The sequence below is a fragment of the Syngnathus floridae genome, chromosome 5 (genome assembly GCF_059516105.1).
Source record: "Syngnathus floridae isolate MCC-2025c chromosome 5, RoL_Sflo_1.0, whole genome shotgun sequence".
In the NCBI taxonomy this organism is placed as follows: domain Eukaryota; kingdom Metazoa; phylum Chordata; class Actinopteri; order Syngnathiformes; family Syngnathidae; genus Syngnathus; species Syngnathus floridae.
In genome coordinates this window covers 10507334-10518403 of record NC_142417.1, presented here as the reverse complement: position 1 = coordinate 10518403, position 11070 = coordinate 10507334, and positions in this window count along the sequence as shown.

The following is an 11070-nucleotide window of genomic DNA, read 5'->3' as shown; positions in this document are numbered from 1 at the left end:
TTGTTATCGAGTAAAACTAATTGATGCATACGCACAAAATGCTGGTGGTGACGGTTGCGGGGCGGGATTTTAGAGACACATTGAGCAGCATGAAATTTTTTTTCCTCCCTGTTCAGTGGTCTTCGCAGCTATTTTTCCCCTCTAAAGTGCTCCATCTCTATTTTGATGTGACCTGATCATCTATTAGACTAACAAACTAGACTAACCTATAGAAAGCTCAATTCTATACTCTTATGCCAACATCTCTCGACCTAAGGCTCCCCAAATGCTCTCTTGTCATGACATGTTTTACTTCTTGAGAATTACAATCAAATGCGTCCATAGTGGCACAAAGAGTACGGTCTGGAATGGGACTACAAGCTGTGTGAAGAAACAAAATGTCACCAGGCGGTCTGCACTCCCCTCCCAGCCATCTCAACACTCAGGGCATACTTAGCATTTAAAGCCTTCACCACCCCGCCCTGAAAAAGGCGTGCTAACATTTAGCGGTGGGGGAAGAGAGACTTCGGATGCACAGACGTGCCTCTGCCAGGCAGGCAAGCAGGCAGGCAAGCAGCCGGCAGATTCCTCGGGCGCTGTAGTAGAGCCGTGGGGAAGTTTTTAATTCCTCCACCCTTATGGTTCATTTGGCCTCCAGATCCCCCATGTGAGACTCGCCAATGACCACTCATGTGTTCACTGTTGCTGAATTATTAACAAGAGATATAAGGGAGGAAAGCGGTGGAGGCAATGGCAAGCGAAAAGCGGGAAGTGAGAGGATGACGATGAGGTGTGGAGATGTGGAAGAGAGGTGAGAGGTGAGGTGAAGAAGATGGGAGGGTAATAAAAGAAGGCGAGAAGAGCTCAGGGAGCTGAGGCAGACATGGAGGCTAAGTGAGAGAAGGCATGGGACTGTAAAAAGCTTGTAGGATAGTGTCTGCAATACTACAATTATTTCAAATTCTAACTGTAGCTGTGCACTTATTTAAGGCCTCACAAATGTTCCGACATTTAAAAAGGGGGAAATATGATTCTTAAAAAGCTGATCTGCTATCATTATCTATACTGACTCAAGTAAGCAAAATATTGGAGCAAACCAAACAAAGGCTTCCTATTACCTGACAATAATAGAACTTCTGTATAGTCGGTCTGATTATCATGTCCATAGACAATGGTGACTTGAGATACAAGTTTTAATTCATTTTGTGCAACACAAAACGCTTGAATCTCAAATCATCTTTCCCCATTGAAATGAATGGAAATGCCATTAATCAATTCCACCTTATCCCCCAAATATCATATACGCTTTTTTTTTAACAAAAACATAAAGACTCTATGATAATATGCTTGAATGTGAACTGTGGTAATGCTAGTATCAGTGAATAATGAATTGATTTCATACATGAGCTTTTAATTTTGATTTTACTCCATGCCCTTGCAGAAGAAAGGGAGAGCAGTCTTTTGGGAATTGTAGTTGACTTTGCTTCGTTACACAATACTTATTGTGACCTTTTCTTTAAATCTATCTTTAAATAAATAAATAAATGAATAAATGAATACATGTAAAAAGAGAGAGAGCGAGAGAGAGAGAGAGAGAGAGAGAGAGAGAGAGAGAGAGAGAGAGAGAGAGAGAGAGAGAGAGAGAGAGAGAGAGAGAGAGAGAGAGCGACAGAGAGTGTTCGGGGAGAAAAAAAACTGTATTAGCAGGGCTCCATTCAGAGCTTTATTCCCCCATACTGTATTATTTTCCCGGATGTGTAACTAAAGTAAAAACACATTTGCAAGTTTGCCATTCTCTTGTGTAGCGATTGTATAAGACGTATAGCCATTTTTAGTGTATAGAGAGTTGAAAGGTGATCCCCCACACAGTGACCCACTACTTTTCACTGTATACTGTAGTCCTTCTATACGATCTCTATTGTTACCTTGGGAGACCGGCAGGACCTGGTACCATGTCATTGATTTGACTACTGTAGTCTGCTACTGTGCGCTGAGATAAGAACACAAGTGGGTCATGGGGAGAAAAAGTGACATCACTCACTGACAGTTAACTGATAACATGGAACGCACATGCACGCACACACACTTGCTATAGGTTTCATACAGGTGTGATCTGTGTGAACTCCCTCAATGCATGCATATTGTATAGGCTGTACTGCTCCATGTTTGTGTGCAAAAAGTCAAACGATCACCACACTGACATGTTAATACAAGACAGATGAAGGAGGGTGATGATTAGTCTGGAAACGTGTGTATTTGCGTGCGGGTGACTATCCTCCTGGGGAGAAGCCAAATACGTAGATGAACCTCATACAAAACACACACACACTTGTAGTATATGGAAGCAGGCAACATTAAGCCCAGGCGGATTTGTAGATAGGCCCAGATTGTTCATTAAGAAAAAAAGAATGGAAACAGTGTGTGCGTGTGTGTGTGTGTCCACGTGTGTGTGTGTCCACGTGTGTGTGTGTGTTCGTGTGTTCATGTGTTAGGGGCAAAAACAGACAGCAAGGGGGGGTGTTCACAGTATTAGACAGTAATTAAATAATCATTTGTGTTGCTCTCATTTACTCCCTCCCCTTTTTCTCCTCCGCTTTCTCATTGAGCGATAGCGGCCACAACACCTGTCACAACTCATCACCCTCACACACGCAGACACACACACATGCACTATTAGTAATATGTGCTCATACGTAACACAGACTCTGTTCTACATGTGTCCGCAGATGAAAATGTCGGTAAAACACACAAACAGGGTGCAATGAGTTGTAACATTTTGCAAGAAAATAAGTTGTCAAAACAATTCTAGCCCATCTTCCTTATTTGACCTTTCACTGTCACCACCTTCACATTGTCAACCATACTCGTAATGCTACCTTATGAAATGGAGCTGATTCACCGCTCCTTGATGGAAAAGCTGAACACTAACACTGAAAGAATACAAAAGCAAATAAATTCCCCAATCCTCACATTTATCTGCATTCTAACCAAATTTAAGGGCTCATCCTTGTCTTGAGTAAAAACAAAAAAAAAGGCTCTCAAGCATAATTGTCCTTTGATACATGTTTGTGATTAAGGGCTATATAAATAAGATCAACTTGACTTGATTTGTGTCGAACTAAAACCCAAAAACTAATCAACCAAAGGTCAGTCAAAATACAAACACCAGCCTCACATTATCTGCGCTTGACAGAAGTGAAAATAATCTGAGACAAATCTGATTAGTACCATCTAAGTAACCAGCAGGATTTAAGAATGATTACAGTATATAGTACAGACAGATTTTGCTTGATTGTCCAGTTCATTTTAAATTTGCTCAACTTCAAGCAGGGACAAAAATAGATTTTCATTTATAAAACAATCTCAAAAGAGGAAGTGAAAGAAAATGTACTTTTTTGTTCGATATTAACTGTAAGGCGGTATCTCTTGAGTTCCTTGTCACCCAGCAAGTGTGAAATTACAAAGTCAAATAATTCCTTTGCGAGCTGCCTATTCCAAAAATCTGTAAATGAGCTGCTCTGAATTTTGCAGGATTGTGACGTTACCAGCAGGCTCAACTAATTTTTCTGTCCATGAGCTGGCATTTTCAAGTGATGGGCAGGCAACTCGACATCATATCAAGTCAACAATTAACAAAGCTGTATTGCTGTCGGATGCACAGACTAACTCAAATAAAAGTGTTGTCAGTTTGAACTTTTGCTAATATCATAGCTTTGACCATGATTTTTCCCCTAATGAAGTGGCCTGTGATTAGGTCAGTGGTTCTTAACCTTTTTGGAGGTACCGAACCCCATCAGGTTCATTAGTGCATTCACCAAACCCCTCTTGGGGGGGGTACGGATGTGTTCGGCCATTCGCTGACGGGGTGGGGGGGGTGCTACCGTTGTTTTCGGCCATGCAATGACGGGGGGGGGGGTGCTACCAGTGTGTTCTGCCATCCACGGACAGGGGGGCGGGTCGGGGGGCGGGGCAGGAGCGGGACGTGGGCGGGCGGGGCGGGGCGGGGTTGGGGCAATGACAAACCAGCTCTGCCGAACCCCTGAAGCCAACTCACCGAACCCCTGGTGTTCGATCGAACCCAGGTTAAGAACCTCTGGATTAGGTACACCTGAAAATGGTGGTGTACCTAATAGAGTGTCCGAATGACGTCAGATCAAACAGCCAATCAGAATGTGGGGGTGAGGGCGGGTGTGGCACTTTTCACTTTCACTTAAGCTTTTTCCCTAATGAAGTGGCCTGTGATTAGGTACACCTGAAAATGGTGGTGTACCTAATAGAGTGTCCGAATGACGTCAGATCAAACAGCCAATCAGAATGTGGGGGTGAGGGCGGGTGTGGCACTTTTCACTTTCACTTAAGCTTTTTCCCTAATGAAGTGGCCTGTGATTAGGTACACCTGAAAATGGCGGTGTACTTAATAGAGTGTCCGAATGACATCACAGATCAAACAGCCAATCAGAACGTGGGGGTGAGGGCAGTTGTGGCACGTTTCACTTTCACTTAAACTTTTTCCCTAATGAAGTGCCCTGTGATTAGGTACACCTCATGGACACTTCAATAGGTACACTACACGAGGTTTAAAAAAAAAAAAAAAAAAAGTGTAACAAATGATTCGGTGAAAGATTCTTTTGAACAAATCTTTTGAATGAACCGATTCTAAAGGTTCAGTTCACTAACTGGAATGCACATCTCTAGTACAAAAGAGTGCAGACGGCCAGGTGCTGCCAGGTCGAAATAGCCGACTGGTTAGTGACACGGGTTCTTGGTCGGTAAGACCTTGGTACGATCCCAGGTGTGGGCATGTACCTGAATGTGGTTTTGGAATTGGAACCTCGCTGCATATGCAAACAAATGCAAATATTTATGTGTAAATACATAAAGTGGCCCTGCCCCCAAGTTGATTGGCTCTTTGATCTGTGAAGTCACTTGGACATTCCATTAGGTACACCGCCATTTTCAAGTGTACCTAATAACAGGCCACTTTATTGGGGAAATATCATGGTCAAAGGTCACAGATGTCAAGCTCTAGTCCTCGGGGCCGTGTTCCAACATGTTTTCCAAGTGACCCTCGTTAAGCGCACCTGTGTGAAAAGTTTTTGGTCATTTTCACGTTCTGTAGGAAATCAGAGCATGTATTTCAACGGGAGAAGCTGGATTGTTCATTTTTCAACAACATAAAATACACAGTCAAGTCGAGACACCTCGACTGTGATAGCCACTCAGCCGCTGTCAGAACAGCAGAGCGTCTTTAAAAGTGACTTTGTTCTTAATGTCACAATATTTTATAGAGCTAATCTAAATCAGTAAACAAAGTCATATTGATTCTTTTGGATTTTGATCACAATCACTTTCAATAGTTTATTCCTTACACTGTCTAAAACCTTTTTTCAAAAACTGTCACTTTCATTTACAAAAGAAATACAATTTAAAGAATATTTAGTACTGATTTTTATTCAATTATTCGATTCTCCATACATATATAGGAATAGAACTTTACGTCTTTTGTTGTAATATAACTGATTTTAACATAGAAGCTGGTGTAACACTTAACAGATTTTTGTTGGTGGTGTGCCTTGAGATTTTTTCCAATGAAAAGGTGTGCTGTGAATAAAAAAAGGTTGGGAAACACTGCTCTAAATGATGCCCTCCTTGACAGACCTTCAAGTGTATTATATACAATCAGAATCATTTGGCCATTGAGACACGCATACAGGCACAACAAACATTCAGTAACATTTGCTGGATTCATTGGCTCATTCATTCACATTTCAGCGTGCAGCCTCCCACAGCGCCCACAATGTCTGAGTTTGTGGCCATTTGGTAATGACCATCAACAAAGTGTGTTATTATACAGCAGGAGGTAAACAGGATTCTGATTAACATCTGCTTGTAATTACTCATTGATTTTGTCTCCCGTTTTTGTGGTGATTATAATGTTGCTTGAAACGATCAATACTGTGTCCTGTGTTGACATTTGCAGATTTGCATGGATGAGATGCTCCACAAAAATGATTGTCATTCAAGAGAACTTGTTTGAAGAAAATGTAATAGTCATCATTGAGCTGTGCCAATTTGTTATTGGGTATCCCAAATGAAAGTAACAAAATCATATAACAATAATGATAATAATAATATTCATAATAATAATAATAAAAGTTAGCTGACTTTGCTACAGAGCATCCATGGATAGAAAATATAAGACTATATTTTTATGCGCTAGTGTCTTGATTTATGCAAAGGCTTGAAACTCTTATGTCCAAACTTAAATAATTAAAGGGTAGGAATGACGGTTCCTTAGTTGATGTGCTATTTTGATTGTCTACTTGACATTATCCCAATGTTTTACTTGATATGATTGATGGTGTTGCAGTTGCTTGAGTTTGGTGGCGGCACCGTGACCTCCGTTCGCCCTCAGTTTGAGTTACTCTGACTGACTAGCGACCCGTCAAGAGTGTTGTTCTGGGATAAGCCTCAGCCGCACACGGCCCTGATGGGTGGTTGTTTTCTTTCTGAGACTGTAGTTTTAGATTGCCATCCGTGTAAGAACATTTCTGATGTTACACACATCACACTCAGGCCAAAAAAAGAAGCATTGCTCTTTCTTTAGCCATTAACGTATAATTGCTGTCTTGACCTTTTCTTGGCCAGTTTGCACAGTTAGTGAAAACCTCATTAGTGTTGTTTGGTTATGTAGAGGAGAATGGAAATTTTAAATACTCTACAAATGAAAGAAGTAAATAAACAGAAACACGAGTAGAAAATGATACTGACTGCATCTGCAGAAAGAGAGAAGCAAGGATATGATTATTGGAAAGAAGAGGATTCTCCATCTATGTAATATAATGAAAAGGAAATATTCATATTAGGGGAAAACAAACTATTGAAAAGCTGCTCATTAATGCTCATAAATAAATGCAAATCATCTTAATTAGTTCAAGGACCTTGGGTGCCTCTGAGCTTCTCTCTTCTTCTCTTGTGAAAAATCCTCTGTTGTTTGTTTTGTTGCCGTTTTTGTTGTTGTTTTCGTGTTCTTTTAGCCCCTCGGTCTCCTCCTTCTCTCCATCTTTGCCACCCCCAACCCTTCTGGTTTGGTAGCTGGCTGTTAGGTCTGCTGGTTCTTTCATCCCCAAAAGTAGACCTGGCCTTGCCCTTGCTCTCTCCAGACGCCTGATGCCGGAGAGGCTGACTAGGAGGTTTGGGAGGAGTGCATAGTTGGGGGTGGGATACTGCTGCCATTTTTGGCAGCACCATCTAATTTGAATCAAAGCCCTGCCTCGTGCAGCCGCAAACAAATAAAATTAATCTAGAAGCGCTTCACTGAATTCATGCAGAGTTGTCCTCCTGCAGTTGGGTCTGGACCCTGGAGCTTTAATTGGTACACCTTGCTACGGTGACACATGCTGTTGTGAGAAGATGTAGATTAGACCCTTGTGTTGCCACTGGTCTGCTAGTCTATTAGATTAGGGACGCCTAATTGGTCTCTGGTCTACCGGTGATACCTTTACAGATCTCTAATAGGGCTTCTTGGTAGGCACGGACATTGAGTGGTCCGCTTAATTGGTCCTGAGGTGCAGAACGCACACATGCAATTTACCGGGAGATGGCACACGCAGTCACACCTACGAGGTGTAGTAAATCATTGCCCCCAGTGGGGAGAAAGATGCAAAACACAACAGGCTTGTTTTCAACGGCTGGTAGATGATGAAAAGTCAGGCAAACAAATACCAGGCTAGTGAGCGCTTTATCCTGTTGAGTTTAAAAAATGCCATTATGCGGTGGGTAGTACATGAACGGCCATCCAAATAAAGGTCATTTGAGTTAACGGAAACTAATGAAATAACTGAAACCAAAGTTGAAAAAATATTGTGAGTGCTTTTAAAAAATATTACCTTAAACTACACTTATAAAAACAACTAAAAGTAAGCTTAGACGTGTTGTACGTATATGTGTACATAGGTAAAACATAACGCTGTGATTTCAAAAGCTCCCCCTTTCACAAATCATCTTTAACCAAAAAGAATGACACTCAAGATGCACCCCTGGATTAGTTTACACCTTCTACCAGTTGTTAGGATTAAATTTCACAGAACTGACCAGATACAGATAAAGAGAACAAAATAAATTGTAACACGCCTGTCACCCAGGCAGCATTTTGATGAATGCTTTGCATGTCTATTCTGAGGTTGGCATGACTTTGGCATTCCTGTTTGGAGTTGACATGTGCCTTCTCGGATTTTCTTTGGCTTCCTCCCACATTCCAAGACATATATTAAAGGAATACAGAACAATTGTAATGCATTTGTGTATGGTTTTAATTTATCAACAATGCAATACCCTATTATGCTAATTCAATTGCACAACAGAAAACTAACAAAAGACGGATTCATGAACGAGTTATGATTATTATATCACAGGTGTGTGTGTGTTCTGAAGGCAAGTGTCATTGATTTCTTCGATGCCAAGTGGAAATGGCGAGTGATGAATTGCAACAAGACCTATGGAAGTGTTATGCAACAGAAACACAGGGTGTGACCCTTGGTGTCACTTACACTGGCCTACATGTTACATGCAGGCCACTGACACACACACCCCCAGTAACACAGATAACATTGTTCCACACACTTCAAGTGAGTACAGGTGTTAAAAATGCATGCAAGTCACAGAAGTGTTGTGGTCCCAAATGTACAGTACACGTTGATTACAAAAGTTCTTTTTTTGTGTGTTTACTCAATCAATGATGATACTATGAGTGCTTTTGCTGTCATTTTTTTCCCCATGTTATGATTATTTCAATGTTACAAAACATCCAGAGGGGGTTTAATTGGATTAAATGACCAATAAGTTAAATATATTAGCAGTGCTCCTTCGTTACACCCCTCAAAGACCGTCCTCTTCCTCTACGAGCGCCATGTTGTTATTCCCGCTCCAATCAATTATTCAATATTTGTTTGAATAAATGAACATGAAAAATAATCTCAGAATGCAACAGAGGCCTGTAGTTAATTGAAATTAAAGGGAAAAGTTGCAGCCTTCTTTTTTTGTTGTTGTTGTGCTTCTTTTCTCTCGCACTCTTGCCTACTATACTTTCTTGCATTGTACCATTGGACTTTTTCCTCTTTCATGTCAGTTCATTACATTTAATTTATTAATGTCCAATATTTAATGTGCCAAAAATGTCAGATTCAAACAGATGAAAATGGGGCATTTTCTCCTGATACGGAGGATGCTCAAGCTGTTTGCTGCTTCTTGTTGTGACTCTGGGGGCCCGATGAGGGGTGGGAGCGGAAGAAAGAGAGCGAGCGAGCGGCAGAGGGAGGGACAAGAGCGAGGAAGAGTGAACTCTTCAGTCAGACCTGAAGTTTATCTTTAACCGAGCATCAAGCTCCCAAACCACAATGCTGCTTGGTGCCAAAAGGCACAACTTTACACAAACTAACCTCAAAACAAAGCTGCAGTTGGCGGGAGAGCCGCACACAACTTCAGAGATGCAAACAAACCTCGCAACCTTACTGTAACTCCAAAAACAACAACTTTCCACAGATTAAATTTGCCAAAATAACTTGATTTGCCAGAGGTTCAACTCTTGTGTCGTGCAGGAATCTATATTTGATGGGCAAAGACATGCCTTACAGCCATTTTAAATATGAAATATTTTATCTTATGGGAGTAGAACAACAAGAAGACAAACTCACACAGTGCAATGGCAAGTATTGATCTCCAAATAGTGTGTCCTTGAGGTCTGTCCCTCTGTCACTTTGTGATCGATGGCCCATTGACTCACTGGGATGACGCACACACACCAGCGCACCAGCGTACACATTAGCACGCAAGAGCAAAGCAAGAGCGAGTGAGTGAGTGAGTGAGTGAGTGAGTGAGTGAGTGAGTGAGTGAGTGAGTGAGTGAGTGAGTGAGTGAGTGAGTGAGTGAGTGAGTGAGTGAGTGAGTGAGTGAGTGAGTGAGTGAGTGAGTGAGTGAGTGAGTGACAATGAATGGGGACAATGAATGATGAATGAGTGAACTAAAGGAGTGAGTGACTGTATTCGACATGAATGGAATTATTGATCAGAAGTGATTTCTGAAGTGGTGTACGCAACAGACAGACAGACACACACACACACACACATGCAAGCACACACAAACTTAAAAACAGTTGATACAAAATTTGTGTTGCTATAGTAACCACAGGGGAGCGGTTTCTTGAAGCATTTGCCAATTTGGTTAATTATGTCTTTGTGCTGATGAATAGGCCCCTCGCCTTTTTCCCTGTCGCCCCCCTCGGCCGTCCCGACTCGGGCCCGAGCAAGGCCAGCTGACGCACACATACACACTATGTTTAGGTGGGGGCTGGTTTCAGGATAACTGCAAGCGGGCGGCTAGAAGTAGGAAGATAGAAGATAATGAGCCAGTGGCTGTCAGGAATGGTTAGGCGTCTGCACATGGATAGGCGGAGCTAGTTGAGGGGTGGAGGCCTTCACACATCAACACACACAATCGTACACATGGACAAGTCCAAGTAAAGAGTGTTAAGAAATGAATTGGTCTGGCACTACTTGCCAAACCTCTCAACGGTCAAGCGCTTCTCCCTGTTTCTTAGCCATCATGACTTACTCACTTCATCTTTTGACTCCTGTTAACTCATCACAGCCCCTCAAACTCCGTAAATTATTTCACAATAGCACAAAAAGACTGAAACACGTGCAATCACACAACCTGCGCCTCACATCACTAGTGCACTCAAATGCATGTATGTTAATTGGTGTCTTGTTTGTTGAGAACGTGCATGCTTTAGTTCCAGTCAGCGAGTCCTGCTGTCCACTACATATGTTTGCTGTGCTTCTCTACATCCATTACATGAATGTGCAAATCAAGTATCATCCATTGACAACCATCTGCCAATAGACACACACGAATCAAAACAATTACGCTCTGCCTTCTGAAACTTTCTCAGCTGTCCAATGCGTCTGCAGGCAAACTAATCAATAATGTTTTGATTCGGACCGGGAACTTGAAAGAAAAAGCAGCTGAATATTTTGTTTTTCAGCTTTCTCCTCAATGATGCAATGAAAGCTGTTGACATATAGTGCAGTGGCG